Consider the following 14172-nt stretch of genomic DNA (forward strand, 5'->3'; position numbering starts at 1 on the left):
CTAGGACTACAGGCGCCTGCCACAAATCCTGGCTATTTTTTGGTTGTAGTTGTCATTGTTATTTTAGCTGGCCGGGGCTGGGTTCAAACCCGCCAACTTCGGTCAGTGGATGTGGCTGGCGCGGTAACCACTGTGGTATGGGGCACCCAGCCTTTCAGGTTGTTTTTAATTTGACATTAACTAAGATAAACATAACTACAGTAGTTATATTTGAGGTTCTTTACATAACTCTACTTAATCCTCCTAACAACCTAACGAAACATTCTCATTTTATAAATGAGGAACAGGCACAGAGGGATTAACCTGCTCAAGATCTCACATACCTAGTAAATTGCATTTAGAATTCGAATCCATGTCTATCAAATCCTGAATCTCCCAACATCCTAGTACAAATATCTTTGCATACTTGCTAGATTACTTCTTTAGGCTAAATTATCAAAAGTGGGAGCATTGAGTCAAGAAGTTCGTACTTGTATAATTTTTTAAAAATAATAAGTGCTGCAGCGCCTGTAGCTCAGTGAGTAGGGTACCGGGTTCATATGCCGAGGGTGGCAGGTTTGAACCTGACCCCGGCCAAGCTGTAAGAACAATGACAAAGAAATATATAAAAGTGCCAAAATGCCATTATATAAATTTGTGTTATTTTATATTCTCATTATAAGGGCATAAGAATGTCTGTATTCCCCACGTGATGGGTTTACCGAGTAGCAGCAAATTTATTTTTTTCTCGAAAAACATGCTTTTTCTGCTATCGTTTTAACAGTTTATCACTGAAAGTTCGTAAAGGAGTCCTCAAGACCCTCTGCACTTTCCCCCCTTCGCCAGCAGGGGACGCGCTTCATGATGCGCTTCTTCCTTATGGTCCTAATCGCCCTCACAGGCACACAGCGCGTGCGCATATCCCGGCCCAGGTGTCCAGCATTGTGCCTGATCGATGTCTTCCCGGCCACGCTCTGCGTGCAATTCTCAGCTTGGGTGGGACTGTGGGGAAGAGTAGCGTGTTACTTGGACCCAGAACGCCTCTGAGCCTCAGGGGCACGGGTTTCTGGGTGGACCTGGAAGGGACGGGCGGAACGTCGGGCAGCCTACGGGGGCCGGGCGGGGCTGGCCCCGCTGGGTCTTGGGCGTCTGTCGCCGGTGGGGCAGGAGTCGGGCGCGGAGCCCCTGACAGGACAGGTACAGAGGCAGCGACCCTGCCAGCCGTCTGCTCCTCTGCCCCCCGCAAATTCGTGAGGTTTCCGGCGGTGGGCTGGGTATTTGGCGCTGGTCTAGGGCGCGGCACCGAGCCCAGTGTGCGGGCGGGGCTGGCATGGGTGGGTCGTGGTTGGGGTGGGCGCCGGCCGGAGTCTGGTGGCTTTGCCTGAGTGTTTGACTCCAGGCCTGTCCAGCCTACCTGAGTTCTTCAGCCTGGCAGTGTTCTCCCGGGGTCAGAGTGCCTGCGCCTGAGAGTTCCTCCAGAACTGCCAGGGTCCTCCTTTCCTAGGAGCGTCCAAGGCACCCCGGAATCCATACGGAGCCACAGGTTTCCTGTGGCCACATGGTTGAGAAATTTGTGTCAAATGGAAAAAAAAAAATCAGAGGACTCAAGTATGGGATCTGGTAATGGGTTTGGTGTGTTTGTGATTCCACTCCTGGGGGCCGCCTTAGCTGGCAAGATGATCCTTGAGTAGTCACCTTCTACATCCTTCTTGTCTAGGCAGAACCACAGTAAAATCACACAGATAGGAACTCTGCTGTTTTTTAAAAAGCCAGAGATTTGGAAATACCCTCATTTATTGCAGTGAGGAGACCAGCAAACCTATATTGACCACTTGCATACTTAAGGTACTGAGAGTCTAGGAGCTGTGAGGTGGAGATTGACATTCTTTACTTGGTGTACTGCCAAATCCTGAGCTATGGGATGTTTAAAGAGATAGTGATAACTTCACTTTAAAACGGCATTTTGTGTGTGCTCAAATATGTTAAGAAAATTCATGGTTAAAGTTTTCTCTACTAGAGAATGTTTCTGATATTTACTGTAGGTCTCCAACTGAGGCTGTGGGGAGTTTTTCAAGTTTTACTGGGGTATACAGTTTTTTGGGGGGGGTGGTGGCTATGTTTAACTTCTGAAACAGTTTGGGAAATGCAGTCCTAGAATTAGAAACTCAAGGTTCAAAGGGGCAATATAGGACAGTGCTTTTTGAAAGTTAATGATACGTAACATTGAATGAGATCTTGTTAAAATACAGATTCTCACTGGTTTTGCATTTTTTTAAATTTCAAAATATTAAGGGGGTACGAATGTTTTCGATGCATGGATCACTTTTGTAATGCTTGAGTTGTGATTACATATCATCACCTGAATAGTGTTCATTTTACCCGGTTCTACATTTCTAACAACTTCCCAGGTGATGCTAATGCCACTGGTCTATGTACCATATTCTTAAGTAGCAAAGGTGTAGATCACTGGATTGACAGAGACTACTTTCTACTCCCTGCTTTTCAGAACAAACTGTGCTGTCATGGAGGAATCACTTTATCTGTCCAGGCCTGTACAATAGAAGTCAGAACTAAAAGACCTCTGAGGTTTCTTTCAGATCGAAAATACTGTGATTCTACCACAGTTGCCCTTGTGGTAGTTGACTTCCATAAAATATGCTTGCCAATTTAGTGAATTTTTGCAATTTGGCTTGAACATTTGTAATAATAGGAATTATCTATATATAAAGCATCCCATTTTATACTTGGAATAGTTCAGTAAGGAAGTTCCTCCTGTTGCTGAAATACATCTCTTCACCTTACATCCTCTTTGTCCTAGGTTACCTCCTTAGAATAAAACAGAAAAAGTTGACTCTTAAGGTATTAACTAGATGACAGCTATTCCTGCCACGTTCTCTCCAAAGAGAATTGTCTTCAATTATTTCATGATGTTTAAAAATATCTCTTTCTTAAATCTGTCTTTGTTCTGCATGGAGTGTGGTGCAGCTTTAGCTGGATTTTTGAAGGATAGATGTGGCTTGCAGGACTAGCGAAAGCATCTTAAGCAACTGAGAGCAGTGCAGAGATGAGACTTATATGTCAAATTGAGGAGGATTGTTTGATTAAGAAATGAGATGTCTGTGAAAGATGTTAGGTAGATGAGTATGTGGACAAAGCAGTGTTTGTGTTTTGTTTTTTGTTTTTGTTTTTGTTTTTTTGATACAAGGTCTCAGTCCATTGCTTAGGCTGGAGTGCAGTGGCATGATCATAGCTCACTGCAGCCTCTAACTTCTAGGCTGAGATAATCCTCCTGGCTCAGCCTCCTGAGTAGCTAGGATAACAGGCATGCATCACCATACCTGGCTAATTATTATTATTGCTTTTAATTTTTTTTGTAGAGATGAAGTTTCTCTGTGTTGCCCAGGCAGTTCCTGAGTTCCATGGCTCAAATGATCCTCCTCCTACAGCCTTCTGAAATGCTGGGATTATGGGTAGATCCAAGCACTTTGGCATTTGGCCAAAGCAGTATTTTAGAGGATGTATTTATCTTATTGTGGTGTGTAAGGTGGTTGGAAGTAGGGAAGGAGAGAAGCAGGGAGCCAGAAAGCCTTCACATAGGAGTAATAGAGGACTTTGGTTGATGATAACAATAATGCCTTATGTTTATGACACTTTATAGAATATAGTTTTCATAGGAATGATGTCATTTGATTTAATAATCCTGGGAGGTAAGCAGCTTGTTACCCTGTTTTTATAGATGAGGCACCAAAGAGTATAAATGACTTGTCTTAGTTTTCAAAGTTATTAAAATGGCAGCCTAAAGTGTTAATGGGGGGAGGGATGGATGCAGCAGGCAATATTAAGGAAGAATTGATACATTGGAACTGACTGATGAGAGGACACAAAAGAGAGAAGTTCTTAGGGAAGAGTCAAAATAATTGGGAAAATTATAATACTATTGACAACTGCCACGGTAGGTTTTGTTCTGCCAGCTGTATCATGGCAATAGTGGCTGCCTGGAGTTACAGGTTGGGAGGAATTATAGTAGATGATTCCCAGGTCACCTGCCCCGTCTATGGCTACTAGGTGGTACTGGGGTGACTTGAGCTGTTTCATACCATGGGAGATAGGAACTGAGTTCTCAGTGTCCCCTGAAGAGGTTAAGAGTTGAGAGATTGCCTGATTTAAACTATCTTAAGGAAAAATAAATAAATAAAAATAAAAGAAGGGCAGTGCCTGTGGCTCAAAGGAGTAGGGCGCTGGCCCCGTATGCCGGAGGTGGCGGGTTCAAACCCAGCCCCGTCCAAAAACTGCAAAATAAATAAATAAGTAAATAAAATAAACTATCTTAAGGTCCTTGCCAACCTGGAGAGTCTGATTTTGTCTTTATGTCCTTTTCTCTTGAAGTTTAGGCTGACACTAGTTGAACTTGGCTAATGGACTAGTTAGGTATCCAGTCTGTCCTCCCCATGCTCCTTCACATCTCTTAAGGGCTTCACTGTAGCAGAGCCATTGGCCTTTGCTATCCCCAAAGCCTTACTAATGCTGTCTCCCCAGAAGATCCGATCCACTCTTCATCTAGAACCCTCTCTGTGGTTCTTTTATTCTGGAAGCATACAAGATTGAGATTTAGTGTCACTACCAAATTCCATATGACCTTGGGCTATTTCTGCACTTTTAGTTTCTCAGGCTATTCTCTAGAGAGGAAAGGGCCACATCTACTGGGATGTTTGTGAGTGTGTATGTGTGTGCATTCATGTGCCTATTAATGTCCTCTGTGGGTGGTTTTTAAGGATGGAGCTACTCTCTGGGAAAGCCGTGAAAGACATTTATGTTCCTACAATCTGATGTTGGTGTAGGCTTCTATTCAACATTGAGTGCTTTCTCTGTGCAAAGCACTGTGTTCAGTGCTTAGTACTGAGATGGATAAAATTCTCTATAGTGGAGGAATTCATGATAAAGGGAAACAATAGTTTCGATAAAAATGTGGTACTGTGATGAAGACAAGTTCAAAGTGATGTATGAAGGCAGAGGAGGGAATGACTAGCTTTATGTGGAGAAGTCAGGAGAATCTTTAGGAGAGAGGTGATAACTTAACTGAAACTTGAAGGACCAAGGAGAATGGTCCTGGGGACATTTGTAACATTTGTAGAAGCATAAGGGGAAAGGTAAGTAGGTTCAAGTGTTAGACCTGCAAGCAATATAAGAGAATTTGGGGGTTAAAGGAGAGGTGATAGATGAGATAGGATTCATAGTGAGGCTAGGTTTTTAATGGCATCTGGTGTTGTGCTAAGAGTCAATTTTATAGGCAGGGAAACCACTAGAGGTTTTAGGCAGGGAGGTGACATGATTGTATTTTTGGAAGTTAACTGTGGAAATAGACTGAAGGAAGAGAACCTCCATCAGTAGAGTCAGTCTTATAATAACATAGTCATTGCTTTAGAGCTGAATTAAGGATTAGATCAGTGGAGAGGGAGAGGAGGGGATGGATCTGAGAGTGTAGAAACACAATTAACCACATGTAATGGCTAATTGGTTGCTGAGAACAAGAGAAAGGGAATTATTGAGAATGACTCACTTTTCTGTTTGGGGTGGATTGTGATGCTTTTGGCACCAACAATAGCAAAGAAAATTTAGAAGAGTAACATTTTGGAGGGAGAAGATACCAAGTATGTTTTGGTCATATTGAACTTGAGGGGTCTGTGGCACTTGGCAGACAGGTAGAGCTGTAGATCTGAAGTTAAAAGGGAGTCTCTGCCTGGAGGCAATAGGTGTAGGTAGTAGATGAAGTCATGGAATTTTATCCGCTCTTCCAGCTCTGCTTATAGAAGGTTATAGAGGTTGAGGATGACAGAGGAGGCTAGAAAGAAGGCAAGGTGTGCAAGGCAATAGACAGTATTGTCCAGAATGCTAGGAAAGGAGACAATTCCAGGAAGAAGATTAGTAGTCTCAGTTGCTACAGGGAGGTCAAATAGGATGAACTTGGAAAATGCAACTTGAGGTTGGGTAGTTTGGAGATAGTGTTCACTAGGGCTCTTTAATTTTTTAATATGGGTAGCTTCAGTGGATTGAAACCAGAAGCAGGGGGTTGGGAAATGCAGATCCAGAGTATGTACTCACTTTGAGTAGTTCAGCAGAGAAGGAAAGAACAGAGATGGTGGCAGCTTGTGGAGGAGGGAGCAGAGACTAGAGACAATTTTTCCTAGAATAGAAAATCATGAGTTTTCTGATGATGTGCAAGAGTCAGTAGAGAGGCTGCAATTGAAGTCACTATACAAAAAAATGATGGCTACGTCAGGTCATCTGAAGATTGTGGAAGGGTTGTCTTTGAAAAGATGGGGATACTATTTACTTTTAAGAGGAATGATAGAAGAAAGAAAGGAAGAAAGAGGCAATGAGGGATACATGTAGATATGACTAAATTTGGAAAGGAATTCCTACCTAATAGGCTTAGTTTTCTTTCTCAGCAAGGTTATCTGCTGAGGGCTGGGACTCAGAACTAGGGACTTGAAAGTGGTAAAGGAAACTTAAAACAACTGTTCAGAGGAAAGAAAAAGAGAGCAGAATTGAAATAAGCTGTGAGTGTTGAGTACCCTCTGAACTATGGGGCTCTCCTTCATCAGGAAGATGACTGAAGAATGACTGACATTTATTGAATCCTTCATACCAGGCACTGTTACAAGTGCTTTTCAGGCATTCTCATGTGATTTTTACAACAGTTCTGTTAAAAAGTCTCTATCTTACAGAAGAGGAAATTGAGGCATGGAGGATTACTTAGCCTTAGCAGTATATGGGTTTGATGAATAAATGGATTCCTTCTGAGGCATCATAGAAGGCAGAAATTTTAATCTCCGCTCCAAACTTGAGGGGCCAGAGTCTAGGGCTGCTAATGAGGGAGTCTTGCCAGTCTGTGAGCATGATGGTAATATGGGGGGACAGGACAGTGGGGTCAGTGTTGCTGGCAGCTTTTATGCAAATCCTTGAGTGATTTTCCGGCATCCTGATGAGGAAGGCAAGTGACTGATAGTGATTTGTCAAGTATTGCACTGAGACTGTGTCACCTGAGATAGTGAATAAGAAGAGAGGCCTTGTCCCCATTCTATCTCCTAGAAAAAGAATTTTTTCTTACCGTTCAGTTATGGAATGAGGCAGACCTATAACCTTATATAAAGTAATGATTGTTAACTCACCTTTTGTGTTTCCTAGTTGGTGTAGTAGGCAGAATTTGCAGGTGAGGTGCACACCTGACTTGAGTGAAAGGGGAGAATGGTGGGATGGCATAGATGGAAGAGAAATGGACTTACCTTTTCCTGTTTCAGCCTCTGGAGCATCATCTCTGTGTCCTTCCCCTTGGTGTTGCCATGGATACGCCTTTGCGTGGTGGCTTGAGATTGATTTCCATTATGATCAGATGATGACGTGGGTTTAAAAAGAGAAAGGATGGAATGTTCTGCTTTTGGAAAGTGGCCGGTTAGCTGCCCAAAAGGCAGAGCCCAGTACTGCCGCTGATTGGGCTGTGGCTTTGTTGGCTGCTTTGGCTTTTGCTGAAGTTGTGAAATGGTGCATCTCTCTCTTTAGAGCGCAGGCTCAGCATTCCCTGTCTGCAGGGTCCTAGTGCCAGGAACTTGCTGGTTTGGTTCAGGAGGAGGAACAGCAGTAACTTTGAACAGGCTAAGGGAGACTCCTGCTACTACTTAGGTGTTTCAGTTCTTGAGTCCAGGGCTGAGTATCTTTTATCTTCCTGCAGAAGTTCTTTTACTAAAGATAAGTGAGGCATATTATATAGTTTTCCTTTCTGACTCTTGGGGATGGGTCTGGAAGTCACTGGATATTTCTGGGGGAGAGGGACACTTTGGACTTTGGGCTGGGGTATAGCTGCATTCAGAGTGGGAATGGTTTGCAGACATTTCTGGGAATAATGAGGAGCTGGAGAGGTGAATGAAGTTAATTTAGGGTCAAATCCCTGTCTGTATGAAATCTGTAAGATAGATACAGGAGTAAGATCTAGGAACAAAAGGCTCTGTATGTGTTGTCTTCCAGGGTCCCTGTGGATACCTGGAATCCAGCTTTCCAAGCTTCCAGTGCCCTAACCTCCATTCCCCACTCTGGAAGCAGACCTTTCCCAGGCTGACTCCTGACTTAACTCTTTCTTACTAATGCTTTGAGAGGCATGCAGTTTTGCTCTGCTGGATACCTCTGCCTGGGTTTCAGACCAACTCCTCTAGGAGTAGAATTAAGGTAAGCAGACAGTTGGGTTAGCCCAGAATCAAGATTTGGTAAGATGAGACAAGAGGAGATTAAGGTATCAAAGAATGCTGGGGTGCCAGTAAAAGCAAGGTAGAAATGGTTCAGACTGGGGAGAGAAATGATAGGAGTGGAAAAGATACTTCATTTGTTTCTTCTTAATTCCCCCAAATCTTATTTTCCTGTCATTTCCTGAAATTTTTCTTAAACTATTGGTAGCCTGTTTACTAGACACAGATTTTTCCCTCCTTCCTATTTTCCGGGATAATTTAGCAGTATTTAATATCATTGAGGGAGGAAATTAGATTAGAAATCCAGGGAGCATCTGACTATTCCCTGGCTGAGGGAACATGTAACTTAGGACTCTCCTGTGGGACATGGGCTGGGGCTAAGTGATGCTGAGGAAGGAATACCTACCTGTACATACTGGCAAATGTGCCTCTCTGCCATTTTTTGGCCATAAGAGTTGGGTAAGTCATTTGACTTTTGAGACTCAGCTCTATCACCTGTAAAGTGGAGATAATGGAATCTGTTTCGGCTACATCATAGGTTCAGTTTTGAATGAGATAGTGAAATACATTTATTAGCGTATACAGTTTGATTTGCCCCAGAGAAGGCCCTAAGAATAGGACTTGTTTTCTCTGTCTTAACATGTTCAGTTTTCTTTTCCATTTCCCCTGTTCTGTTAATATTTTGATCCTCATTCTTACATTTTTTGTGCTTGAAAACTCCTGTTTTTCATTTACTTATTCATGCATTTATTGATCCATTCATTCCCCCTTGCAATGTTTGAGTTCCTGCTGTGTTCCTGTTGTTGACCCATTTGATTCCTACTCTGTGTAAGTTATCATTGCAATAATTATGAAGGCAATATCTGCAATTTGTTGAGCACACATTCTGTGTCAGGCAATGTGCTAAATTATTTACTTAAATCATATTTAATCCTCACAGTATCCCAGTGAGGTAATATTATTTCCTCCTTTTCCTTGTTAGGTGACTAGGGCTCAGAAAGTTAAATATTCTGCCCAGATTCATACAGCTAAGGAAATAACAGAACCAAAGCTATATCCCTATCTCTAGAGCCTGTGCAGTTCTGCTCTCTTTCCTTGTGACTGATCTGTAGGCCTTCTCAGGATTTGGGGGTACTGTTTCTGAATTGCCCTGTTTCTTCTCCCCCTCATGACCTTGGTTCAGACCTTCCTCATCATAAGTTCATTACTGCAGTGGCACCCTTGCTATCATCCTCCCTTGTCTTTGCTGAATTCCCCTTCATCCTGCCGGTGCCACCACTTTGATCTTCTAAAGTAGTTTTCTCTATATAGTCTTCTGCTCAGAAATGACTAGCGTCCAATTATTATTGGATCAAGTCCACCTACTATCTCTCCCTGATGTTAAACTCCTTGCCTATCCATCCTTACCTCCCACTACACCTCAATGTTAATGTATTTATCTAGTTAATAAATATTTGACTCCATGAGCTAAAGACTATTGGATCATAAAGAGGAAAAGTCGAGGCTCTTCTTCGAAAGGGGTATAATTCTTCACTTCAGCTAAACTCATCTTCTATAATATACCCTAGTTAGAGAAAATATTTCTGACTATTCATACTGTGTTCACAACTTATGGTTCTTTGTAGGCCTTTCATATATATATATAAACTCCATACTTAACAGCATAGTTAGGTACCTCCGGTATATGGGGCCGGTGCCCTACTTCTTGAGCCGTAGGTGCCACCCAACATTTTAAGTTTTAAATGCCATCTGGTATCATGTCAGATAATAATTATTTGCATTTCTGCAACTTCTGTACTTTTTACAAAGTACTTTTATGTGCTTTATCTTATTTGAGCTTCATAATACAGATATGGCAGATATTATTCCCATTTTATAGGAGAATAAACAGTCTCCAAGAAGTTAGGTGACTGTTACACCTATGTGGTAAGTGAGTTATGAGGCTATTCTTAGATTTGAGCTCTTTTGTATTTTTGAAGACAGTGTGGTCTAGAGGAAGAACACAGCCTTGGAAGCCCAGAGATGTATGTGTAACAGCAAGGAGTAGTAGAAAGCAGGGGGCTCTGAGTCAGGTTGGTTCTAGTTTTGGCTCCACTCCTTGCTACCTATGTAACTTCAAGGAAGTCGCTCAATTTTTAAGTCTCAGTCTCCTTGTCAGCATCATCCTTGGCCTACCTCTCTATGAGGTTATATTGTATGGTCCATAAATGATAATGACATTATTCTTAGCTAACTTTTCCTGAGCAGTTACTAAATACAAAGCACTACTCTAAATGTTTTACATGGATTATCCCAGCTAATCCTTACAACATCTATCTGAGATATATTCTTTTTAAATTTTTTTTTTTATTGTTCGAGATTCATTGAGGGTACAAGAAACCAGGTTACATTGATTGCATTTGTTAGGTGAAGTCCCTTGAGATATATTCTTTATTATTTCCCAGTTGACAGATGAGGAAATTGAGAGATAGAGATTTTCAGTAGCTGGACCAAGTTTATGTAGCTTCCAAGTAGTAAAACCAGGAAAAGCAGCTTAAGTCTAGAGCCTCCTTAACCATGGTACTATAAAATGATGTTTTCTTTTTCTTTTTTTTCTTTTTCTTTTTTTTTTTTTGAGACAGAACCTCAAGCTGTTGCCCTGGGTAGGGTGCTATGACGTCGTAGCTCACAGCAACCTCCAACTCCTGGGCTTAAGCAATTAATGCTCTTGCCCCAGCCTCCCAAGGAGCTGGGACCATAGGGGCCCACCACAACGCCTGGGTATTTTTTGGTTGTAGTTGTCATTGTTGTTTGGCAGGCCCAGGATGGATTTGAATCCGCCAGCTCTGGTGTATGTGGCTGGTGCCTTAGCCTCTTGAGCTACGGGTGCCAAGCCTAAAATGATGTTTTCTGAGGTGCTCTGTAGACTGTAGATTTCTCTGAACATGTGAGATCCAGGTTGCAAGGACTTCCCACCAGTGTGCCAGTGAGTAGGGAAGGAAGAAGACAACATAGAGATTTTGCAGGAGAGGAGAGATATGGTTTCCTTTGGAGTCTGACCAGGATTCAAAATATGGAGAGGCCATATTTGGGATCATATTTCTGGCTGCTGTATATCATTCTACTGTTGGGCTACCAGATTTCTCTTAGAAAGAGGGCAGAGTGGGGGAAATTACTGTTTTGTCAGTGAAGGAAGCCCAGTGCAAAAAAGACAGATAGCCCTAGGCCCAGGGAATCTCCATCTATACTGGAGCCAGTGGAGTCATAGGTCAGGCTCCAGGCCAACCTTGTCGTCTACTTGAGGGGCAGGGATCTGGCCTATTGGTTCATAGCCGTAGTAGCTAGGTAAGTAAATGAGTTGCAGTAGTATGGGTACACAGCTTCTTGGAGACCTCTCACTACAATGCATAATCTCACTAGTTTAAATTTTTTTTTCTGGTTTTTTTTTTTTTTTTTTTTTTTTTGAGACAGTCTTATTCTTTTCTAGAGTGCCATGGTGTCATTCTAGCTCAAAGAAACCTTAGACTCCTGGTTTCAAGTCATCATCCTGCCTCAGCCTCCTAAGAAACTGGGACTACAGGTGACTGCTAGGTTGCCTGGCTTGATTTTCTCTGTTTGGTAGAATTGATGTCTCACTGTTGCTCAGGCTGGTCTTGAACTCCTGAGCTCAAGTGATCCTTTCACTTGAACTTCCCAGAGTGCTAGGATTATAGGCAAGAGCCACTGTACCTGACCTTGATTAAAAGATTTTAATTATAAAAGTAATGTGTAGAATGCATGGTTATTAAATAATTTTGTGAAATGTATAAATATAGAAAATAAGCCATCTGATTGGGTCTGAGATGCTAGGAGGGAAGGCCAAGTGTTTAGAGAACAGGTAACTGAAGTGGGGTGGGCCTTGTGTTACAAGGGGAAAATGGGGCTCTCTGTTTTTGTCTACTGCCTTTAATAATCCTGTTGAATATGATATCCTGGGTTTAAGAACCTAGCGCCTTTTAATAGCCAGAAGGGAAGAAGAGTGACTGTGGCAACCTTTGCCAAGGTAGAGGCAAGCAAGAAGTACCTGGCTGGCTTTGTTATGTGTGAGAAGTTGCCTCCATTGTTGCCCCTCTTTTGGTGTTTATTGGGCAGGGCCTGGCTTCTCTCGCCCAGGGTGAGATTGAAATCCAGGCTGTAATCACATGGATTTGGACCCTGAGTCTAGAGTTTAGAGAGGGGAGGAAGAGAGAAGAGCACCAGAAAGGAGATGAAAGACCCTTATTTTGGCTATGTGGAGGCCCTAGGTAGCTAATCATTTAAAAATGTCACTTGATATTTGTGGGCCTTCTGAGGCCTTCTGTCCTGTGGTTAGGGGGAACAGTGATGGTGAGGGGCTACAGAGTAGGAGGAATCATCAGGACTCTGCTTCCAGCCCTAGGACAGTGTACTCGAGGGGTAAGTACTGAGGGTCTGTGGCGTGGGCCCAGCCCTTAGTCCCTGGCCCAGGTGAAGCAGGGGAGCACTAGGACCCAGAGGCTAGCACGGTTCCTGACAAGTCTAGAGCAGCACTAGCGCAGAGTGAGACTCATCAGCTGGCAAGCAGGATTCGGTGTCTGTGGTTCAGAAATCCTGGGGTAACAGAAGAGGACTTGCTCCTCAGCCCCCATCACTGCCCCCATCCCTACCCCTGTAGGCTACCAAGTGAGGCCCATGGACTGGGGAGGGCTGTGCTTGACGACTCCTGTGTCTGTCCATGAGGGCCCGGCGCCCTGACCCTCCTGCCTAGGTTTCTACCTTTTCTCTCTGTCTTTGGCCAGCTGGGGGAGGGGGTGGAAGCCGGGTGAGCAACATGGCCCAGAGCAAGAGGCACGTGTACAGCCGGGTAAGTGGCTCTAATCTGGGATGGCCCTGGGAGGGCTGCTGGAGAAGGCCTGGGTGCCTGTGGACATCATTGCTGTGGGGGCTGGGGACATCAGCTGGAACTAAGCTGGGTACTCTTACAGGCTATGTTTCTCAGGAGCCCTCGAAGCCCTGATGGTGTTAGGCTGGACAAGCTTCCTTTCCCAGAGTTGGACCCTAAATGGGGATTGGCAAGGCCTGACCACTGACTCTAATTGGCCATTAAGCCAGGGGCTCCTGAGGGTTGCCAGACTATCTTGGGGACTCAGAATGGGGTCGATGGGTCAGAAAAGCCTCACAGTGAAGCCTTTCTTTAGAGCTGCTTTGTTGTTGTCACTTGCTTTCTCTTCTGTCTGAGGTTGAATCTGTATCTACTGTTGTGTCCAGCTGATTCTGAGAAGCTTATTGGGGTTGGGAAGTGGGAAGAATCTCTGAGTTTGGGTATGGCTCAGTGTCACTGGCAATTCCTTTTATTGTCAGGTCCTAAGAGCCATCTGGGACAGAAGGTTTGGGTCCTAGAGTTCCTGAAAACTGTACCTCACCTTCCTGGATGAGCTTTTTGGGGAAGGGAGTTAGGGAATGACAGGCCTGGGAGGTGTCCTGGCTCTGGCAGGTCTCCCTTCTGAAGCCAAATTAGGGGTATCAGAAGGGGGCCCTGTGGAGTCATTAGGACCATGGTGTTATTATCTTCATGTCTCATTCATCTGTTTTCTGCAAGGCCCCTGGTTTATGGAGTTGTTATTGCTAAAAATGGCTTAGGTGTTATTTTCTTCTAAATTTTGGGCCTGTTTAGGACCTAATTTTGTGTTGTGTTCTGTCATCACTTGTGTATCAGAAGCTGAGAGCTGCCCAAGGGCAGTGTTTTAGTCTGTTCCTTTGCCTTTCCCAACCATATAGTGATAAACCATACATTTTGGACCACCAGGCAGTGTCTGGGGGAACAGAGTGAGGGACAGATCTTAGGTACCTGATTTTATAGCAGCATTGCATGAGTGAAGGATCTCCTGAGCTTGAGGGTAGAGAGTTAACAGAACAGGACTCAAGCCAGGACAGGGGAGTTGAATGTTTGGATGGGCTGCAGTGAGGCACCAGGAGTGTCATG

The 14172-nt window shown here is 43.7% G+C and overlaps 1 protein-coding gene across 3 annotated transcripts in view; it reads left to right on the forward strand.

Moving 5' to 3' along the window:
* The first annotated feature begins 1088 nt into the window (after window positions 1-1088).
* DCTN1 (dynactin subunit 1) overlaps window positions 1089-14172 on the forward strand; it is a 30641-nt gene continuing 17557 nt past the window's right edge. The window contains exon 1 of one of the 3 annotated variants that reach the window (XM_012807406.1): window positions 1089-1176. The gene's annotated coding sequence lies outside the window, so the exon portion shown is untranslated. Of the gene's footprint in view, window positions 1177-8165; window positions 8197-14172 lie in introns of those variants that run through there. The other 2 variants (XM_023515295.1, XM_023515296.1) reach the window with 2 other exon arrangements.

The sequence above is a fragment of the Otolemur garnettii genome, unplaced genomic scaffold (genome assembly GCF_000181295.1).
Source record: "Otolemur garnettii isolate 467f Iridium unplaced genomic scaffold, OtoGar3 scaffold00068, whole genome shotgun sequence".
Taxonomy (NCBI): domain Eukaryota; kingdom Metazoa; phylum Chordata; class Mammalia; order Primates; family Galagidae; genus Otolemur; species Otolemur garnettii.